The sequence below is a fragment of the Labrus mixtus genome, chromosome 13 (genome assembly GCF_963584025.1).
Source record: "Labrus mixtus chromosome 13, fLabMix1.1, whole genome shotgun sequence".
NCBI lineage: Eukaryota > Metazoa > Chordata > Actinopteri > Labriformes > Labridae > Labrus > Labrus mixtus.
The window spans coordinates 4,146,358-4,167,644 of NC_083624.1; positions in this window are offsets into that span (position 1 = coordinate 4,146,358).

A 21,287-nucleotide genomic window follows, 5' to 3' on the forward strand; every position below is an offset into this window, starting at 1 on the left:
GCCATTCACCCTACAAACATTATTTGTTGATTTGCAGTAGCACACACACACACACACACACACACGCGCAGAAGAAGCACACACACATAAATACAGGGGGTGCCGAGCCATAAAGGAATGCAGAGCGGTATAATCACAGCATCATCAGCTCTGTCCTCCGAGAGAGCGGGCCAATAATGCCCCTCTAATTGAATAACTTATCCACAGCTATTTCCCAGGGGGCTGAGCTGCAAGGCACAGTCGCAAAGAGAGAGAGAGAGAGAGGGGGGCAGATGGCGCAGAAGAGAGCAGATCAGCATCCTCCAAGTACCACAATGAAAGGTGGAGTTAGACAAACAAACAAAAATCACGCTCACAGGCGGAAACTTTTTCTCTCTTTCGTTTTTTACATTTACAAATTACAAGATTTGATTTGATGAATTGGATTTATGAACTTTAAATTAAAACCACCTCCGTTATTTTCTATTAAAGCACATATCTCAGTCTCTCGTTCTCTTTTTTTTTTTTTTCTCTTTCAGCATTGTTGAATCTAGCTGCAAGAACAGAGCTCCTCTCTTATTCGAGGCTGAAAAGCTCAGCCCCAAGCCCAAGGCTGAGGATAATTCCCCTTAAGACCTCCCAAATTCTGGCTCCTTGTTCAGACACCCTTGGGCTCACTACAGGGGGTAACTATACATTCTGTCTCCCCTGTTTCTCCCAAATCAGACAGCCCACTACCGCCCTGGGAGAGAACACACACATGCTGTACACATAACACTTCCCTGGTAGGCATTGCTGCACTTCGATCATTACATCCCTGTGATGCTCTGCAGCTGTGGGAGAAAGAGTATTAACACACTGATGGAAAATTCGCCGAGTTGATAGAATATTCCAACTCAAGGGCAGGCTCAGACTGTAAGAGTTTTGGGATGATTTATACACTTTACAACAAATAAGGGAAGAATCTGTTTTTTTTAACTTGTTCATTATTAAACTGCAAACGTGACTGATGAAAGACCTCCCGTAGCGCCTGCAGACTCAACGATGCCATCTAAATCCTATCAAACATTTTGTTACTTATAGGTTTTAAAGGGGTCATTTTATACTTTTTCTGGTTTTATATGCTCTTTAGTGTGTTTTCCATGTGTCCTGTGCATGTTTAGGCACATCTATGTGCAAAAATCCAAAGTCTGCGGAAACGCAGCTTCTCCTACCTCCTCCTGTTAGCTGTAGCATTAGCTGCATGTAACGCTCGGTTCTAGCCCCCCTCGATAAAAATTTGTCAGTCCGACGTCATTGTCAGTGTGAGATCACTGATCTAAGCCCATTGGCTCGTTGTGGCAAGCCCAGCAGCTCATGTTGCACGCCCTTTAACTTCTGTAGCACGCCCGCGATATGCCGTAGCCTGCGGTAGCACAGTAGTGCTAAGGTGCTAATGTTTTTGCTCCCCTCGGAACCAAAGTGGCTGCATTCCCAATATGGTAAAAGGGGCGTGGCATTTCCGAGAACCGTGCTGAACGACTGACCAATTACGGCAGAGCCGACAGGCCGACCAATCAGATCAGACTTGGCACACGTGGGGACTCTGAACGTGGGCACTTCAGAGCCTTAGAGAGAGAGTCAGAAGAGAGCCGGTGCATGGAGCGACAGTTCATGAAAACAGACACTTTTTTAGAACTTGAGTTATTGTGAACATACTTTAGTAGGTACATAGATTAAATATATGAACCCCAAAAAGGGCATAATATGACCTCTTTAAAATCTGGACGATTCGTTCAGTAATTTCATAATTACAGATTCTGTTAATGAATACAGACGGGAAAAGACTTTGAGTTTTGGAAGTGGTAAGTTTAAGTTAAGTATTGTTGTCCACTAGGGTTTTCTGAGAGCAACCAAAATGGAACACGAGCATTTCTGCTTTTGTTTGTTTTTCTCTCACTACAAAGCAGTACTACAACGGGTTGTAGTCACTCTCTCGTTTTGTTTATGTCTGCTTCCCCCATGAGATCATACAAGATTACGTGAGGTGCTATGTGCTTCATCTGGCACACACAAAATGATGTCTCTATAATATTACCCTGTAGTGCGTTAGTGTCACATCTCGTAGTGTGTGCATGATTTTAATATAAGTGAAGAATCATTCTCCTTGTGTGCAGAGATGCAGAAATGAAGCCCTTGTAGACAGAGATTTCTTGAACGAGATACTTTTATGATCTAAGAGGCTGCTGTCAGTATTTTAAACATTTCCATGCGTGCAGTAATGCCACAGCAGAAAGTATTGGGGCAAAGTTTAGCACCAAAACCCCCCAAAAAAAACGGTAAATATGAATTCCGGATTTATCAGGAAGATGACTACTCCATGTGCTTTGCGCGTAATTGTGCAAACTGAGACTCACACTTCTACTGCTATGAGATCACTGCAGGTAATATAATCAATAGGGGAGGGGGGGGGGGGGATGGGATGGGTAAACATCAGTGACACTGTGACAGGGGGTTTTCTTGCTGGATTCTCAATCATGATTGAGAAATGTTGATGTTGATGAAATGATCATTCACAGCCCAACTGGTTATCATGGTCACCGCACAGAGGTGGCGCTCTAGTGCGCTTCACATTGGTTCTGCACCCGTCACAAACAATTAATAATCAGATGTTATTTGATGTCAGATCACTTTATTTCAATTGAATGACACATAAGGTGGATATGAGTGGATATAAAAGTCAAACACATAAGAGGAGACTTAGAAAGTATCTGTACTGTATGACTGAATGTCTATTTTGGACATTATTAACAGTTTAGTGAAAGTGGGGTGACAAAAAGTCTTGGTGTCCCCCCCTATTCCGGCAGCAATGTCACACACTGATGGCAGAGGTTGATAAAGTGTCCATCTATCTGCCCATCAGTACTACTCCGATTTACACTCCGCTGACGAATGCAATGTGGTGTTCAGGGTTCAAGTTCAAGTCTGAACCTTCAATTTGAGACAAATCTGAGAGCTCATACTGGTCACATTTCTCTTTTAACTAAGATCTTGAAGTGAGACACCTTTGAGAAATAAATGAGATCCCACCCAGGGCTCACACAGGGGCTCACTGCGGGACTCAGCCATTTTTAATATCTCAGGATCGTCTTTGAGACGAATGGAAAAAATTAACAAAATCTAATCTTTGTCTACGGGACACAGATGAGACATAAATTCGATATCACTTCTTTGCTTTTGGTGTGTCTGCAGGAGCCGAGGATTGAACCCCTAAACTTCAGAATGATGAGAAACGGCCGACTGTACCACTGAGTCACAGCCGCCCCAGTCCAGAAGGAACATATCATCAGCTCTGTCACCTCATGGTTCCAGTTTGATTGAACAGATATCTCCAGTCCTTATTAAATTCTCTGCAGGCTATAACTAGCTGAACTCCTCTCTGATGAGCTGTACCTTATCAGCACGCATGATGTCTACCCAGGTCGATACCTTTATGCCCACAAGCATAGTTGAAGTCAATGGAATATTTATTAGGAAACAATAATAGGGGAGGATTGGGGGGGGGGTATGAGGTACAAAGTGGAGGAGGAGAGAAAGCGAGGTGCGGGTAGAGGTAGTACATTGATTTACCCTTCATAGTTCGTTGCACTACATTTACCCAGCAGAGTGCTCAAATTAGTGCCCTCCAGCTCTCTCCCAATTAGTTTCCACAGAGACGAGGTGTAAAGCCAGTCACTGGCCTCATTACCTCTCCTCTCTCTCTCTCTCCCTCCTCTCTGAGTAAACCACTCTCCAACTCTCTGTCTCTCTGGTTTTTTACTTTTCCCCTCGCTTGCTCTCCACTTCAGCCGCTCTCATCTCCTCCACTTTTTTTTTTTCCGTTTCAGTCCTCCCGTGCCTTTATTTGTGCTCTCTCTCTCTCTCTCTCTCTCTCCCTCTCTCTGCATGTCTCTGCGTTTCAGCGTTTGTGTATTTCCCCGTGTTTAAAGTGCAGAGCAGACTGAGGAAAGTACATTCATCTCCAGGAACATGAAGCGAGCGCGGGCTGCCAGAGACTCAACTATCGCTGATAAAGAATAGATGATGTTACTCTTTTGTCGCTGTGACTCCACGGAGCTCTTTGGTTCAGCGCAGTCAAGGAGAGTGTGTGAATCTCTCTGCTGATACAACAGAGAGATACTGTCAGCATTCATCTTCAACATCTACAGACATGAGCCTCAACATACACTCATTACTTGAGACTGCTGGTCGTCATGGGGCATGTCATAGTGATTGTGTCATCCTGTTTAACAGTCTGGTCCCATGTTATCCAACTTCAGAGTGGGTTTTTTACACTCTCATTACAGTGTTTCCTCCACCTTAATGTTTTTTTTTTTCAGTTTGAATCTCAATAGGTGGCAATCCTCTTGTTGTCTCCACCGGGGCTTGATTAAAAGCCAGATACAGCCCTGTGGCCTCAGCGCCTCAGGGACCGGAATTTTGCTCAAGCACACTGTCTGACAATTATGTAGTTGTAATTTAGCTAATTGCAAATGTGTGTGTACCTAAACACACCGCCAATGCACGATATCAACTGACATTATGGGCAAGTTAAGAAAGCTCTGGTATTTTGCTGATATGTCGAAATGTAGTTATCGACGAATGTATCAATTCAGTTTATATTGTACTTAACTTTGTGCTTAAACCCCTCCCTTCATCCCTTCATCCCTTATATTTTATTAAGACAATTCCAAGACAGTCACGGCCTGGATATGTTTCTGAACTGTCTTTCACACATGCACCTTTTTCTGGGATTAATATCACAATTTAAAGGGATGTTTCCTCAATACAAACACAACAATGGGTAATTACAAAGACAACTGATGTGAGTAGTAAAGAGAATAAATCAGAGGAACTCCACTCAACACAGAAATCATCACTCTGCACATTCACACACCGGCTCATCCTGACTTTGTGAGGACTTTTCAATATGGGTGCTGGCAGGTTTTTTTTTTTTTTTTGCATCGTCACTGAGAGGTGTGGAGTCCAACGAAAGCTATTTTTGTCATATATGTAGTGCACTTCTTTGTGTTGTTAGATAGTTAGCAGAGGGATATTTACATGTGTGTGATTTGGACACAGCCACACTTTAAGCAGGATAGTGTTCCAGTGGTGTCTTGGGGTCGGTGTAAAATAATACTATAGCTACCATGTGGAGGCTGCTGTGTGCACTGCACCTGATGACTGCTTAAAGGCAACAGGATACACAGAGAGCAGGGGAGATCGTGTTGGCCTATTGGGGCCTGCAGGTCAATTTTGCCCTGGAGCCCCCTCGCAGGTAAATTCACCCCTTGTCAGGACCACTATAGCTCAGTGGCTATCACTCTTTGTTGCGACCCAACTTATAGCCACTTTCTGTAAGAAAGAGGGTAGGTAACAATATTAGATATTTACATTTCTATAACAGGAAAATGTATTATTATCTTTAAACCAAACTCAGTGTTTTTTTTTTTTCCAGTTGCCACTTAATTATGTCAACTCGATATTTTAACATATTTGGATTTTCCACAGACATTCGTATTCCCGAAGGATGACTTCTGATGACAGTAGTTGTCCTGTGATTTTTCCTGAGGTGCTATTATGAAACTCAAACTTGTGGTTGTATGTGATCTGTCTTGTCATGTCACTTATTCAATATATATCACAATATGATGCATGACAATTGTATAACTGCAAAACTAGTAGCTTTAACAAATTTCAAAGTGAGTAACCAAAATTCCCATCATCCTCAGCTGTGCTCTGTGTTTAATGATAATTAAGCAAATGTTTCCATGCTCAAATCCTTAGATGGTAAACATTAAACCTTCCAAATATTATGACACTAGCATTTTCTAACAGGAGTTTTCAGCAAGTTAATATAGTAAATTAAATAGGGGCAAAAATAGCATTACAGAGTGGTTATCAGCACCTTGCCTCTTTTCATGTTTTAACATTTTACAACTATTTTGTGTAAATTTAAAAAAGGAACTATTGCATATTTCTCCCAAAAATGTTTGTTTTTTTAAATGTCAAGAAAAAGTTGTTGTACATGTTTGCAACTACAACAATTGGAATCGGTCCTGCAGATGAATCAGTCCAATATGACAAAGGCTGCAACACACAACTTGACATCTGATGGCTGACAGATATTAATTTTCAATACATAATACATCCCTTTTCAAAATCTGAAAAGGGACAAAGAGAAAAATACATTTTCTCTCAGGACTATGGTATGAGAACTCTTGGTAGTATATCCTTGGCCTTGGAACAGACACATTTTGCCTGCAGAAAAGCAAACACCTCTCCCTCCACTATTGCACCCCCCAGCAATTCCTTCTCCCCCCCCCCCTCCATCCCTCCCCCCCTGTAGAAACATAGAGAGAATCTGGGTGAGGTGTCAGGCCAATGTACTGCCTGCAAACAAAAGCCGCCCTGTCCACCCCAGACCCAGATGTTCCTTATTGATCCCCCTGTGGATTTGGCTGAATGTAACCGCGCCAGAGTTTCTCTCTCTCTTTCCCCCCTCATTGCTTACACTTCTCACACTGTGTGCGTATGTGTAACTGGGTGCTTTGTTTGTGTGATTATGCATGTCCAATCAAAGCTGGAAGTGCAATTTCCTCTCTTAAGTTTTCAAAAAACCAGCAGTTTTGGACTCGTACCCCTCTTGTTCTCCTTTTCTCGCTTTATCTCTCTCACTTCCTCTCACTCTCTCTCCCTCATGTCCGCGATCCCGTCCTCGACAGCCCCTCTTGGCTGCTGCTGGTTAATAATGTAGCATGCCTCACTGTCTGATGTTGCATTGGGTTTTGCTGTGGCGCACAGGGAGGCTGTCTCTCTGTACCTTTCTGGGAGACGCTGCAACTGGTTGCCAAGGAGTTGGTTTCAGGGAGGAGGCGAAGGAGGAGGGGGAGTGTAAAGTAGAGGTCTGGCAAGAGACACGGAGCAAGAGAAAACAGCAAAGACAAAGAGAGTGAAAGGAAACAGACCAAGGAGTGAGAGAGGGAAGAAGAAAAAAAAGCTCACAAGTTTGAGAAAAAAATGGCAGACTGAGCAAGCCTTGGTTGGTAAAAAAAAACAAAAAAAACTGTTGCTCTGCACAAATCTTGTTCATAATGATACAAAAACAGACAGGTGGAATATTTCTTCTTAGAGACTCAGCAGAATAATAAGCTTTTGTCTAATGTTCTATGGTGGGATAAAAGAGGTATTGAGGAGTTGATCGGTTATTGTTTTTACTAAATTAAAGAAGAAAGAGATCATTATAAAATAGACTGGGCTAACTATGTAGGAACAAAAAATCATTCATCAGATTTTCAGAATAAAAGTAGGTTCCACCTTTCTTTGCAAATTCCCATCTTTGAACTTAAACATAAAGAACTCATATATACACCGTGTATGGATGTCCATTGTGGGTGGAACATGTCTTTCACTGTGCGTATGTATGTCATTACAAGGTCCCTGAAAGAACTGATGCATTGAGCTGCTTGTCAGTGTTTCAGTTAAAGGTCTTACCCTACATCCACCAGCTTAAAGGCCATGTACGCACACATATTCTCATATACGGGATGCACCATAACCGCTTGTTATGTATGTAAAAGCTGACTCCACGCCTGCAAGCCTTAGCACAATATTTTTTGCGGTGGTTAATCTGATTCTGTAGCAAGGCTAACGCAAGCAGGGTTGTGTCAGAGATGTCTTCTTTTTCACCATGTGAGCTGCTCCTACATCAATGAGATTGTCTTTATCTGCCTGCTTGCAGCTTGGGCTCAGATTCTGCCCTCTATATACGGGCGCTGGGTCGTGGGAGGCATGTGGGCGAAGGTGCGTGGCATCCGGCCTAATGCACAGCCTGAAGAGAAATACTAACACTTCGTATTCACTGTGACTTCAACACTGCCACAGTTGAGGCTCTCACATTTGGAGAGAGATTTTCAGTGAATGAGTCACAGGTTTGAAAGATATTCCATGGGACATGGTCTTCTAATTTAGTTGTGGTGTGAAATGAAAAGAGTCAAATAAAAAAAAGCGATTGCAGGCGCCCGTGTCGTGTTGTCAGCTGTACAAGAGTCTGGTGTGCTGGGTGTCATCTCGCTTAATATTAAAAATGCAGTTTATAAAAGTCTTGCCACAAAAGTGCTCCTCCTCAGACCCCAGGACTGCTGCCTTGTGTTTGACTCAGGATATTCCCCGCTGTACCACATTCCTCTGTTGCTCCGTTATTCTGGACCTGGTCCCTGCCTCTTTCCTGCCAAAACGCTCCCATAAACACAGATCCAACCCTGAAGTCCTCGCGCTGCAGGGGGCATTCCAGAAGTGTTAGTTTTCTGAGCCCTCCTCCATATTCAAAAATACACAGTACTGTACATGCAGACACAGTGGGCTGTTCCTTTTGTCCTAAAATACAAAAATAAAAAACACAACAGCAATCAAACACTAATATTACCACCGACTGTCTAAAATAGCAGATTAGGCTTATTGGTTTCAAAATGAAGCCAATGTCGAAGCACCTTAAACGTGCATTCTTTCTACTGACCAGCAGGGGGGTGACTGCACTTGTTGCCAAAAAGGATATGGGATGTATCTAAGCAGATGGCAAATTATCTATGATAACATGATGATTTATCACCTCAGTTAAAAAGAGTTTATGATCTAATTTGATAGTTTCGAGTCTTCTTTAATACAGCATGCTTTTTATTCTGGGAATAATTGTCCCATTTAGAGTAAAACTGCCAAAAAAAGCGGGGTTTATAATTTGAGGAATGGATATCTGTGATCAACATGTCACTACCTAGGGGGCCTGTCAAGAAGTGCAGCAATGTAACAAATGGTATCCTCCTTGTTTTCAAGTATGGTCCCTTCTGGTTTGAAAAAAAAAAAAAAAAAGCCTCTACAGGGAGGATCACAAACCATTGGGTGACATCACATGTGCCTTTTCTTTTTCCACTAACTATTGTACAATGGAATACATCTTTAAAACAAATACGATTCACGACCAAACCCAAATTCATCCACACACAAACAAACACATGTGTAAGGTTTATGATTCAAATTTGGGTTATTTTATTCGCTGTTTTGAGATAGAATATTAATAAATTTTACCGGTATCTTAGAGATACGGCAGCAATAAACCATCAAATGCATCTTTTTGATGGTTCACTATGAAATACTCTTTGAAAGAAAGAAAAAGCGTACCGACGGCAGATTTTATTATATCACATTCAGTAGACCCACAGCTGTTGCTTCACCTCTCACTTGACTTTGTAACTCACTGCACTTTTATAGGGAACATTTAAAAGATGGCATTTGACTTCTTTTATCATAAAAAGGGGGCTGTGGTGTTGAAATATTTCCTAACATCTTTCTTTTCAGCCTCATGTTTCTTGGCTGTTCTTCACTGTCGACTCCCGTTACCCATGAGGTAGTGGGAGGTGCCCCAGCACTTGTTGCTTGGCCCTATCAGTTGTAGATATTTGAGACACTTGTCTCGTATCAAAGGAATGATTCACTCCTTACTATGATGTTTGTATAACTTTGTTCTCATCTGAAGTCTGGGTAAAATTAAAATGAAGTAATCAGGAACATTTTGATATGAGGAAATGTCTGTTTCCAAAATTGATCCAGGGAAGGACAGCACATTTATTTAGCAATCTATTGCTTAGCAGTTTTAACCCATACGCCATCTGAATGCTTCATAGTTCAAATCTGTGCAGGAGGGAGCTCACATATGGTGGTCAGTGTGTTCAGACAAACTCTTGAGGTGTTCCCGAGCGAACTCTGCTCATCAATTATTCAGTTCGATCACCTAGCCTCCTTGCAGAAGGACCTGCTCTGCCGTACAGGCAGGCACAGGCAGGGAGGAGGAGGAGAGGAGGGGGGTTGAGGGGCAGCCCTGAAGATAGCCTGACTGGAGCCAGAAGAGGGCTGGAGAAGGAGTATTCATTAAAGTCGCCCCAAGAGCACAGGCAGGGGAGAGTATAACAAGACCCTAGGGTGGCTGGTGTGGGCCCTCACTCCTCAAAAACCATAAATGTATTCCCCTTCATCCAGACAAATCCACAGTCTACTGTGTCAGCAAAAATATGCACATGCAAGTCTACCTTTCCTTTCACTTCTTTGACTTGTACTTTCACAACTTGAAATATAGGATAAGGAAATCTTTCTTTACTTGATCTGTTTTTACAGTATATCGTGTAACTAAGGTAAGACTTTGCAGGTGGACTATACATCATGTCCATAATATTTAAACATGTATTACACTTCTTGTTTATGCCTACCTCAAGTAGTTGAGATTCTACCTACACTGCATTGATGTAAATGTTTACCCCTGCATGTGTATTTCACACTATGACATCACTCAGTTGTGGCAGATGGCTGTTCAACATGAGTCTGGTTCTGTTCGAGGTTTCTGCCTGTTTAAAGGCAGTTTTTCCTCACCACAGTTAGTGCTGTGTTCATAATGGATTAATGTTGGGACCATATAAATAATATATGCTCTTTTTGTAAAGTGTCTTAAGATAACATTTGTAATGAATTGAGACTATAAAAGATCAAAATTGACTGGCTCTTAGTTGGTGTTTGATTAGTTTGTCTTGTTAAAGGTACCGTAGAGCCAACGTCTGACCTCATCCATTATCAGAGTTTTAATGGCAATTAAATAATGTTACACTATACAATTACATTTATATGTATGAATGATAGGTGTATATAATAACAGACAAAGATCTCCTTCTTTTCTTTGTAAGTCGAGTTATCATAGTCACTTTTAGATGCAATAGTACAGGGCAGTGCAGCAAGCAATAGATAGAAAAAAAAGTACGGTAGGCAACACATCCAAAAGATGCTGGGTCTTTAATGGGTTTTTTATCCAGTGTTTGACTTTTGGCAACTCAGTAACTTTCACCTCCGAGTTTCGGGTAGAGGTGCGGAGAAGCATTTAAAAAGGGCCATAACTAACCGAACGACTCCTGTGGGAGGCTGCTCTGACTGACGTATGTGTCTCTGGGGTCCCTGAGATCTGACTGCACAGGGCTGTTGTTCTCCCCCCTGTCTGCCTGCCTGGCCTGTTGGGCCCCACACCACAGCTTTCCAGAAAGACCCCCAAGCGATGCTGCAATGAGCCAGGCCGAAGCAGCAGGCTGAAATTAAAGCTGTTTCACTGCGGTTAGTTAAATAGTTGGACAGTGAGAGCATGGGGTGGCCCCGAGTCAAGGCTAAGGCTGTCTGGGGCTAGTGAGTGGAAATCTAAAAAAAAAAAAAAAAAGAGAAAAGCTAAGTCTTGGGGAGGGGAGAGGAGAGGAGAGGAGAGGAGAGGGGGGACATGCAAAAATAAAGGATTAGAAGAAACTCTGAAAGTGACCTGGTTAGAAGGTTTTTCTGGGATTTTTGGTTTTGGAAAGCTGGGAAATGGATGTGGGTGTGTTCTGTGGTCTGCAAATCTATTAAGTGTACCGTCACTGCTTCTTTTGCCCGCTTGTATAGCAGCACACAGGGAAGGAATGCATTACATAAGATAGAGAGATACTTACTCAACAGGACATACATGGAGCAAGTTAGCATTTCCAGAGGTCATTTAAGAGTAACTCGGAGGCTGGATGCTATTTGTTGATGTTTAAAGAATAAACGATGGACTTTTAGTTATTGCTGCCATATTAATCATGTCAGCTGCATCATCCAAAATGTTTAACAGTAGCCTCATATTTCTTTCCCTTGCTCTAAATTTAAATTTTAAAAGAAATATGCTGATCATGAGGTTGTCTGAGGGTTGGATGTCCACACTCATGGTAACAGAGTCGGAGGTGTTTATTTAATTATATAACTGTTTGGCATAAATCTGGGCTAAGGAGCAAGGGGTGGATCCGCAAGGTCCCTCTATACCCCCCATGTCTTGCAGGGGGGGTATAGAGTCCAGCCCACATTCTTCAGCCTCTGCTCATTGCATTTTGAGGAAATCTGTGCACTTTTCTCATCCAGTTCTCTGAAACAAGACTCAAAATAAAAAAAAAGAATCAAACCACAATCAAACTTGTCAGCAGAAAGTTTCTTGACGGATGATCTCATCCCAGGGCCCCTTGTCTGTTATCCAGAGCACACACTGAAAGTCGAATCCATAATTGTAAATCGCGACATTGCAACCGCTTTTATTTTCTATTTTTATGCATGTTGGACGCAGTACAAGAGAAACATTTTTCCAATGTTTCCAGGCTACAGCGATTTGGCCATACATAATGGCTGGGATGGAGGAGAGTAAATTCCTAAGCCAAGTTGTTTTAAATCCACAGGGGTGCACGCAATGTATGGATCAGTCTTCCAAGAGGAACAGGAGCCAAGACATCTGTGTGACTAGCAGGGACTGATCCCCTCTACCAGAACAGTAGAAATAGGAAACCCAGGATTATCTGGTCACATTGCATATCCAGTGACCGATGTTCCTTGCACAATAGTAGCAGCCCTGCCTCTCTGCTATTCGTTAAGTGCTCTGTGTCAAATTCATAACGCAATTTGAATTAAACATCCCAATTAGCATACACTGTTGGACGCGCACACATGCTTGTGAGGTTGGAACTCCTTTTGTGGACCAGCATTCATAATCATATCTGACTTTGTGTATCACTCAGAGAGAATGTGTCTTTCCCTTCACTAATCTACTCTGTTTGGTGGTTTTCATTATCCACTATCCACTGTGTTCCTGTTCAGTGGGGTCTCTGAGCCCAGTTAAGAGTCCCACCATAGCCTGAGGGTAAAAGGATGGTAATGGGGATGACAGGAGAGATGGGGCTTAACTATTTTCGCAGCATTATGTTTTACTCCCACAAAAAAACTAAAATGCAGTAAAAGAAGAAGATTATTTCATCATCGGGAGATTATGACATCAAACATGCTTTAGTAATTTGTCTCTTTCGGGTGAGTTAACCGTGGACTTTGAAAGAAATGCTTGGGTTATTATGAGACACAGTAACCTAAGCTTGAAACTATTGACCACATTCACGCAGTGTGTCACTGCTGGAGGTAAAGTGCATAATCTGAAACACATTATAATCGAATTAGCTAATAGGGCTAAGCTTGAATTCAGATACTTATTTGCCAACAATATAGATAGACAGACAGACAGACAGACAGACAGACAGACAGACAGGTAGGTAGATAGATAGATAGATAGACAGACAGACAGACAGACAGACAGACAGACAGACAGACAGACAGACAGGTAGGTAGGTAGATAGATAGATAGATAGACAGACAGACAGACAGACAGACAGACAGACAGACAGATAGATAGAAAGATAGATAGACAGACAGACAGACAGACAGACAGACAGACAGACAGACAGGTAGGTAGATAGATAGATCGATCGATCGATAGACAGACAGACAGACAGACAGACAGACAGACAGACAGACAGACAGACAGATAGATAGATAGATCGATCGATAGACAGACAGACAGACAGACAGACAGATAGACAGACAGACAGACAGACAGACAGGTAGACAGATAGATAGATAGATAGACAGATAGACAGGTAGGTAGATAGATAGATAGACAGACAGACAGACAGACAGACAGACAGGTAGGTAGATAGATAGATAGATAGACAGACAGACAGACAGACAGACAGGTAGGTAGATAGATAGACAGACAGACAGACAGACAGGTAGGTAGATAGATAGACAGACAGACAGACAGACAGGTAGGTAGGTAGGTAGATAGATAGATAGATAGACAGACAGACAGACAGACAGACAGGTAGGTAGATAGATAGACAGACAGACAGACAGACAGGTAGATAGATAGATAGACAGACAGACAGACAGACAGACAGGTAGGTAGGTAGACAGACAGACAGACAGACAGACAGACAGGTAGGTAGATAGATTCTTAGCTAACGTTAATGTTACCTTAGCTGAGTGCTACAATCAGCTTTTGTCTCCCAGTAACTCAGTAATCATACTTGTTTTTTTGTCACTGTTAGCAGAGCTCGGCACACGTCCGTTAATCTGCTTATTTTTACCCATTTGCGTATTCTTTTTTGGTAATTTTGAACATAAACGTTGAAATGATAAAGGACACTGATTGGGAGAAATCGGTTTCAGTTAACGTCCAAACATCGCTCCTCGATGCTAAGTGGGGTCGTGGACAACCTGGGCAAGAACATGCCACCATCTTTGTTAAAAGTTAACAAAGGAACCTTCTTGATCATCTGAGCCCGCCTCGCGACTGTTAGCTAATGCTACACTGTTGGAATTGAGCCACTTCAAGATAGCATTATCTTTGCTTAGTTTTAGCATGCAGCCACTTTCTGGCTTACTTAATTGTTTGATAGTTTTACACAATGAGATACAAAACAAGAAATATTTCATAATGGTAGATTGCTAACTTTGTTGTCTAGGACTAGCAGTGGCTAATGGTTTATCAAATGCGTGTAGTTTCAGCTTGATTTGTGATGTTCCGACCAAAATGTTCACTATTTAATGTCTAAACAGCTGCCGATCCATCAAGAATGGGTTGAATAACAACAATTTGTCTGATCATATAATGTGCAACATAAAACAAAGAAGTGCGACCTTACTGCATTTGCGCTTCGAACCCTGAGTGTTTTTCAAAGTAAAATGGTCGTTAGTGCACGTTAAGACTGACAGCGAGCACTTAAGCCCTATTGATTTAGAGCTTAAGTGAGACTCGTCATTGGACGTGACTGCTCCATTTGATATTTCTGCATGTAGAATTTATTTTTAAATACACATATACAAGACAAGTGTCATAGTACGTGGGGGAGTGTACAGAAATGGAAGCTTGTGCTCTCACATATGTGACCTCCTGTGTCCTAGAATGCTGCCTCCACCCAACCACACCCCCTTTGACACACACACTCACACACACCGCACACAGACACACACACACACGTATTCCACCCTAGACAGGCCAGGTTGCCAGAGCTACACAAACTCCCACCCATTAGCGGCAGGATTCCAGGATAACCATGGCAACCAGTCTCTCACCCCCGGGGAGACGAGCAGTAGAACTGAAAGGCTCCATTCAATTTCCACATCCCAGTACAGCACACACAAAAGGACACACATGCACTCTCTCTCGCACACTAACACACACTCACTGATGAGCAAACACTCACAGATTCAAACACACACTCGCACGCGCGCACACACACACACACACACACACACACACACAGATACGGACACGGACACGTCCAATGCAACCCACTTGCTCTAACAGCCTCGCAGTCACTCCAGCCTTCTCTGCCTGCCTCCACTGGGGTGAGTGGGAGCTTGTTAGAGAGACCGCACACTACATCCTCTCACCCACGGTCCTCGGCTGCACATACACAACGCTTCAGTGAAACATTAATTACACCTCACTCATTGTGATTAGACACACTTTCAGAGGAAGTCGACAGACTCTTTATTCCATGCATACAGATCATTTTTCTCTCTTTACCAAAGAATGAAGCATCGTATGAACGACAAAGCTATGTACTGGGTCATACAACCTGACCGCATCCCTGGTGACAACAGGACATGTGTGTTCTTGCCTTCTGTCACATGACAGAGAAACCAGAGAGGTTAGATAGTACCATGAAGAATCCTTTTCTTTGACGTTTCATTATTTTTACTCCATGCAACTTGAAAAACAAATGTTTTACAGAATGATTACACCTAGATCAATTTGGAGAGGAACTATTTATATATACTGAAAGAGAGAAGTGCTGCTGCAGGATCAAGTCAGGGGCTAATAAGGATGTAGTTACGATCGCGGGCGAGACCCCCATCCCACTTGAGTGAGCGCAGCATTCTCCCAAAGTCTCCCTCGTCTCAAACAGCAGAATGCACTCGCAGGGTTTAACCAAGAGGAGAGAGAAAAGGTTAATGACGCACAGTGGGAAATCAAAGATCACAGATAGCAGCACAGGAAATGGAATGGAGAGGTATGAAAGGTGGAGAACAGTGCGTATGAGTAGGAACAGATGATGACATCTTTACAGAACTACAAAGTATGGGCAAGAAAGAGACAGTCCTGGAAATAAAACTGACAGAGAACGTGGGGTGTTGATTATCTTCTGTTCACATTAGAGCCCACACAGACCATTAGATGTGAGCCCTGCTCAAATCAATTTTAAGATGGTCTATTCAAGAAAATCTTGAGTGGCATGCGCAGAGCACTCAGCCTTTTAACAACACAAAACATCTTACTGGCAGATAGCGGGGAAGTGAATATGTGCGAGGGCGTCTTGTTTAGATGGATGGACAGGTGGGGAAAAAAGGCAGAATATAGGTCAGTGAATAATAATAAAAAAAAGGGTGTGGTGTAGTTTTGTACAATGTAATAGAAAAGGAGAAAGGGAGAGAAAGAGTGAGATCTGGAACAAGGGAAGGATGGAGGAGGAGTGGAGAGAGGCTGGCGCTAATGACGGGTGTGCCCAGGGCCACACAACTACAGCTGTCTCCCCTCCCAACTTCAGCGATGTCAGATCGGCATAATAAAACCCAGTGTGTTAGTATGTGCGCACAGGGAACAGCTGGGTGGCTTGGCAAAAAGGAAGGGAAAAAAAAGGGAACAAGGGAGAGGAGAACTGCACATTGTTAAATCCTGTCATCTCTGCCCTGAGCCGGAAGAGTTTTTTAGAAAAAATCCAAGAGATGCTCAGAGTGACAATGGTCTCGAAAGGAGATGGCATGCAATACTACATACATTTTCTACCCAAGTGTCTCTTTGGTCACAGCATGCACACCATTCAAGATGCTCAATCCTCCAGCTCCAGCCCCTTGCTGCATGTCTTCCCCACCCTCTCTTCCCCCTTTTTCCTGTCTCTTTCTAATAAAGGCAAAGGCAAAGGCCAAAACCACAAGCCTTTGAAAATTGTGGGAAGATTCATTTTTAGATGATTAACTGCATAATTTTAGCATCACCTGTTGTCAAAGCATGAGGTCTTATCATTTTTTTTGATAATGCCCTGCTCATGTATTGGCAAAGTCATATATATATATATTTTAAATCTCTTCCCTCTTCTTCCTCTCTCTCACCCATATACGTTGTGTAACTTTGCATGAATAAATACACACAAAGGCATTCCCATTTTCTCGCTGTAAAATGCAACTTCTAACACTGACCTGGTACAAGCGTTGTTATGGGAATTGGATTTCACAACCCTGACCATCAGGCTGTTAACCAGCGGTTTCATAAAGGGTCCCCAGCCACGTGACTTAACGGGCCATGTGGCTTAAACAGAAGCTTTAAATACTTCCTGGCTCAAACCCCATTTCTACTAGAAAGAGCAAAGTTACACAGACTCTTCAAGGTATATAAAAATACTAGAAACATCAATCGTTTCATTTTGGCTTTAAAATGTATAAAACGTTACAAGTCATTCAACAAGTCATTCAACAAATCTCACAAACAAAATTCAAAATTGAAACCTCCCCCATCCCAAAATCCAACTTTGTACATTCCTCCAACACCTTTGCAGAGCAAGAGGCATTCAGGTGCGCGTGTTCACAGGAACACGATCCTCAAAAAAATTAGTCAACCTCAAAGAGAACACTGATTAGAAAACAAAGCAACAAGAAAACAAGAAAACAAAAACGTAAATAATACATATTGAATAAACACATTTAGTATGTATTAACCAACCAAAGTGGATCCTATCAATAAACACAATCAAATATTCTTATAATGACAAATAAAGGTGTTTTTCACCTGACTGGTCAGAGAGTGAAGGCGATCCCTCACATACAGACATTTAAAATGGTATATAATCCGTCTTATTCTTTATGTTCTTGTTAGCTATTGTAGGTCATGCAAAGGAATCAATACTAAAAAAGAAACAGTTTCATAACCAGTTACAAACTCCTCACAGTGAGTTCCAGTAGAGTGAAGATGCATTTGTTCTGGTGGACACTGTGGCAATCTCACCTTGGAAAAATCACTTTGCTTTCATTAAGTTTCCAAAGGCTGACGTCAGATTGTGTCCAGAGTGCACTGAGTCACACATCTACAGCCTCTTTTCACCACCTCGTCTTTGTATCGGTGCCCTCAGTGGCCTTACGAAAAGGATGTACACATATTACATGATGTCACATCTCCAACTTCAGCTCACACCCTGAGTCCCTTATCGCTGATATCATACAGTGAGGTCTTACAGGGCTTAACCCTGAGCACACAAACACAAAAGTACACTCAGATACTGTCTGGACTTGATTTTTTTTTACATATTTGGAATTGTATTGGATGGACCTCCATGTAGGAGGATATTTGCCTGTCTGACTCACTCCTTGTCTGTCTGACCACCCCCTCCTTCAAGCCTGCCAGGCAGCACCCTCTTTGTGTCTCTAGTCGTCTCTTCTTCCTCCTTCTGTTGACTGTGTTCATCATAATCATTGTTGAGGTGATGTGGGCTGGACACAGACAGTGGATAATGTGATTAGAAGAGGCTCAGGCGCAAAGTCTCTTCTCTGATTGTTGCATGTACACCGGGGACTTCTGTCACATTTGTCGGGAATCTTGAAGTGGAAAAACAGCCTTGACGAGATCTTCCTAGTGCTTACACTGTTTAAGCATCACCTCACTTCTTTTCAGACTTATTTTTGAGTTTGTTTTTTTAGCGCGCTGTTTGCCTTGTCTGGGATTTTTGTGTGCAGGATCAGAGAGCGTAGAGGCCAGAGGGAAAAGAGAGTTTGATAAGATACCAGGCTTGTACCCAAACAGATTCTTATCAGTCATATTGGATGGGGATGCTCTATACTATTTTTTTCTCGATCTTAGAAATACAAAGATTTCCCATCTCAGGGGAAAATGAGGGCGGGATGCACGACCATTCAAAAATACTACCAGGTTTATAATGATACAAAGCTTAATGCAAATGGGTGAAGTATCCCTTTAAGGACTACAGTAAAGTCAATTTACTTGGTTACTGCCCACCACTGCCTTAATACAAGCCTAGCACTGACACATAAGCTAGCATCTTTCCCTTTCTGATGCCTGTGTCCGCTGAAGAGCATTGTCGAAAAACTGATTTGCTTACTGTTGTGCAAGATACATTTGCATGGTTTAAACACATGCATTCTTATACATGTGGATGTTTTTCTAAATATACATACAGCAAATTTTCAAAGGACAAAATGGGAGTCTACTTGAGTGTTCATGGCAGATTATTCGAATTGTCAACGTGTAGGGGGAAGCCCTCGTGCATTCATATATGTATCTGTAATCTCAATGTAAAAGGATAGGGGATTGTGTTTTCCAGGCCTCCAGAGGCTGCACAGATGAATGAAGCATTGGATCAGGTAAGCCGGGCAATACTCCTTGCTATGTTCTGCACCTGGCCCCGGGGGATTGTGGTGGAGCATATTTGCCTACTGCTGGGCGGGGGGGGGGGTTTAGGAAGGGGAAGAGAGCCTCTCATCAGGAAAAAGATGAAGGGGGTTTAGACATGACAGGCGTGTCATTAATCAAAAGATTCTCCAGGCAGAATTGGTGGATCTACCTGCTGTCGATGGAAGGAACCAAATGGATGGACGGGAGTAGACGTGGGAATACGAAGAGTGTGTGTTTAGTTCTGTGTTACTTATGTGTGTCTACATTATCGCCCAATTCCTTATTACTCCTGCCTTTCCCTGCTCCGGCCATTTACAGTAAGGTAGCCCTCTGGCAGCTACATCCATGACAGGCACAGAGAGAGAAAAGCACTGTGCAGGAAGAAAAACATGTCACCGCGCTAACTAAAACATGTCACCATGGCGGTGCGGTGAGTGTTGCATGCCTGTGCCGAGTGGATAGCTGATTGAAACCCAAGGCTATACTGTAGTATAGAGTTTATTTCATAATGTTAGGAAAGGAAAAGACAGAGAGAGAAGCTTTGAAGGAGCTGCCGGTGTATCTGCAAAGAAGGGGGAAAGATGGCGGAGACAAAATCAAGGCGTCGCTAAAACTACAAGACGCGGGGAAATGCATCCGTCTGCGTGTGTGTTCTTGTTTCCTCAAGGGAGCCGAGTCCTCTCTCAGGGCTAGACTGATCCCACCTGAGTCTCTCTCTCCCATCCCCTCCAGATGTTTCCCTCCCTCCATCACCCTGCATCACCCTCATCATCTCCATCATCCAAATCCAGCAACTCCACATCTCTGTCTCCAGGAACCTGGTGCTGCATGTACTGTACATTTCTGATGTATTTCTGCAGTTGTGTAACGTCTGCGTCTTTCCTTATTTTGAACCGCTTTATTGATTTGAGTCAAAAAGTTGAGCTGTTGCATGGATTTTTTCCCATACCGTTATACTGTAGCACAGTGGTTTCTACTGAAACATCTCCAACTTTTAGACCGTGCCACAAGAGAAGCAGTATGAATTCCCATATAAGGCTAGAGGGCCCTTTCTAACCTTCTCCCTCCTCCTCCTCCTCCTCTCCCTCCTCCACTCTCTGTCTTCTACCCCTTCACTCCTTTATTGAAACCGGCTCACAGTCTTCCCTTTCTGCTGCGACCATGGTATAATGCCAAGGCTTAAAGACAAAAACATTGTTTTTTTTTTAGTTCTGATACTTGTCATTTATGCCCCCCCCCTTCCTGTCACTCACTGAAATCTGCATTTGTAAACTATAGTTCCTTCTGCAAGCTCCAAAATAAGTAAATATACCAAAGCTTCAAATCAAGCCTCTCAATTCCAATGGGAGAGATCAGGAGAGTGGAAAGCTTGCAGAGTGGGAGGTAGAGATGGATTGAAAGATGAAGACAGCGAAGATGAAGACGGAGAGAAAAAAACGCAAGCAGAGCTGATAAGACCTTCGGCAGAGGAAGTGTCGTTCTCTGCCGATCCCCAGTGGATTTCCCAGCATCCCATTCTTCCCCTGCTGCAGGATGTAACCTCGTGTGGGAATACGTAAGGAATGTGGCCCCTTTTGTTTAGCGTGTGATAGGCTCCTGGTTGGCGGTCATTTGTGTGTCTTATGTGTGACAGGCTCCAGGCTTGGCAGAGGCTGATCGGAGCAACACTCAACAGTCCTTTCTCGGTAAGACCCTCCTAGGAAAACAATGACTGGTGTTATGGCTGCTATCTCTCAAAGCCCCTCCCTGGCATTTGGAGCTCTTTCTGGGCTCTTAACATGGTTCATGTTCATATTCAAGATGAAACAAAAGGCTTAGACAAAAGCTATTTCCCTACCTATTGTCTGATGCCCCCCTAAAGCCTGTTAAATGGACATAAATACTCTAGCAAAAAGTAGATGGCACTTAAATCCTTTAAAACAACTGGACTGTTCTATAGATTCATTAATTTTGCATGCAGACCACAATATGCCAGGTTTAA